The sequence below is a fragment of the Malania oleifera genome, chromosome 9 (assembly GCF_029873635.1).
Source record: "Malania oleifera isolate guangnan ecotype guangnan chromosome 9, ASM2987363v1, whole genome shotgun sequence".
NCBI lineage: Eukaryota > Viridiplantae > Streptophyta > Magnoliopsida > Santalales > Ximeniaceae > Malania > Malania oleifera.
The window spans coordinates 92,709,379-92,711,855 of NC_080425.1; positions in this window are offsets into that span (position 1 = coordinate 92,709,379).

Genomic DNA, 2,477 nt, shown 5'->3' on the forward strand with positions numbered 1-2,477 from the left:
TTGCAGATTGAATAGTCAATGTTTGTCCATAGATAATTCATAGCAGGCATATTTTGCGATATTTTTTGTCTGTGGCAACACCAAAGCATGTCAGTATATATGACTGAGGCTGCTATAAGACTTTTTATGCGTAAGACTTCTTATGCAGTACATGAGAATGTATGCTAAGATGGCATTTGGTTCTTGAAATCCAAGATTTTTGTAAACTTTTACACCATGTGAAGTTAATCAAACTTAATTTCCTATTTTGTTGACATGCCTGAATCTGAGAGATGTAAATTTTGCTAGTATGTTTGGACAAAATATTGCATTCCAGACAAGTTGCAGGAATCTTGTAGCGAATATTTGAGATGAACTAATCCCAACAAATTAAAATATTTTTTTTCATAGAAGCAGCATGAGAAGAGATGAGGGAGCTGAGAGGGTGATTGGAGCCCTTATATTATTGCATGAATTTATATTCAATGTAGGGTTTGGATTGGTGGTTTTTCCTTCTGTTTTTGTTCAGCACCGCTTGTATATAAATTCAGTTTTTGCAGTTTGTTGCTTGCTTCATCTTTGGATATATTATTGTAATAAAGTCTTATGACTGCAAAGATTAGCTCATTATTTATAATGTATGCACGCAAACACCAAGCGTTGAAATTCCCCTTGATTAAAATATCAAGCGGGCTTGGTGTAACAATCTCGGCATGGTCTCGATCCAATTTTCGTGAGGTATTGTTTGCTTTGACTCATGGGCTTCTCATGGTTTTGTCATTAAAGGGCGTCTCATATAATTCAAGCTTGAACCAAGTTTATAAATCCAAAATCTCCTTTTACATATCCAATAGAGGACTACAATATGATCAAACAGTTTGTGCATATCCAATATGGATTATGATGTGCTCTCTTATTTGATCTTTGATGCCTTCATTACAGTGATCCACACCTCTGTGAAGGATTTATCCGATAGTATCCCTACGGTGACTTTGATACTAAATAGTTTTTGCCTCGACTTCGGTGAGATATTGTCCATTTTGACTCGCTAGCTGGCCTTACAATTTTGTCCTATAAAAAGCATCTTGTCAAATGGAGAACCAATTTTATAAACACAAGATCTCTTAGTACGCGTCTAGTAAAGTATAGTGGCACTTAACAATTTAACTTGTATAATGATCAGGGGAAGTTATCTCATCCTTCAGACGAGATTGAGCTGCAACTGCTGCAGAAAATATTTGGAATTAGGTAATGAGAACTGTGGTTTGCAACTTGCACTCACATCATCTTATGATAGTTGCTACTAGCTGGTGTTTTTCTTCAAAATTTGCAGCCTTTTGTATATTTAATTTGCTCTGTTTTGTCTCTCTTGATCTTCTGCTCATCCACCTTAATATTATTTATTGGAGTTGACAAAAGTTCAGTTGGGATGGTTCACAATCAACTCTAGTTGAGGAGTCAATTAGCCAACAATTAATAATCCATCCGCTGCATGAGGGGGAAAAAAAAAATACTGAACTGCTGTTGTTGTCTACCGGATAAGACTTCACCTCCTTAGATAATGAATGAATGCTTGAAGATTTTATGGTTTTTTTTTTTTGTACTGACCTAATAACTACGTGCATGTGCCTTGCATGGTCTAAATTCATTATTCAAGTTTTAGATGGGCATTGGCTCTTAGGCAATGTGTTAGGAATACGAAAGCCTGAGGGGCTGCCACTTGATTTCTAACAGTGTTTGGGGGCATGGAAGGATTTGGATTTACCTCTAGCCCATTGTGTGTTGGCTCTAAATTGCTCGTTTATTATAATCGATTGTAATAGTAAATTTTAGTTTGTATTTGGGGGCAAGGATTTCATGTTTTGGGTTTGAAAATTTTTGAATTTAGACAAAGCTGAATACAACTTTTTATTGTGTTGTATCTAAATAGATACAAAACAAAGTCTTAAGATTCAAATGTCGAACTCTCAAACATAAAGTAAGATAGATTATTATATTTGAGAGTACAGGTCTCAGAACTTGGGTTTGGATAGATTTTAATATAATTTTATATTATATCTTATTCAAATTTCTACAAATCTAAATTCAAAACCTTTTCCGAATTTATGCATATGATGATGAATTTTTATGCAATCAGTTTATATTTCAGAGAAATAAAAAGTAGATGCACAAAAGGGAACTTCCTATAAAATAGATGTGAAGATTGTTAAAAATTTCTGGTCCTGTCTCAACTCCAATGTCATATGGTGTGATTGGGTAAGCAATTTCCTCATTTGGGGGTTTTCCTGAGCCCAAAGAAAGTGGAGAAGAGGGAAGTTTCCTCTTGTGCCAAACCACACCTCACTTGCAAATTTCCTCATTTTGTCATTTTGTATGTTTTGCTTTCACAAGTTCCCAATGCCTTTGCAAATGGGGAATTTAAAATTTATTTACCCCGTTTTGGAAGTTCAAATTAGAGCATGTATTTCATGTTGCACCCTTAATTTTATTTTTATGAA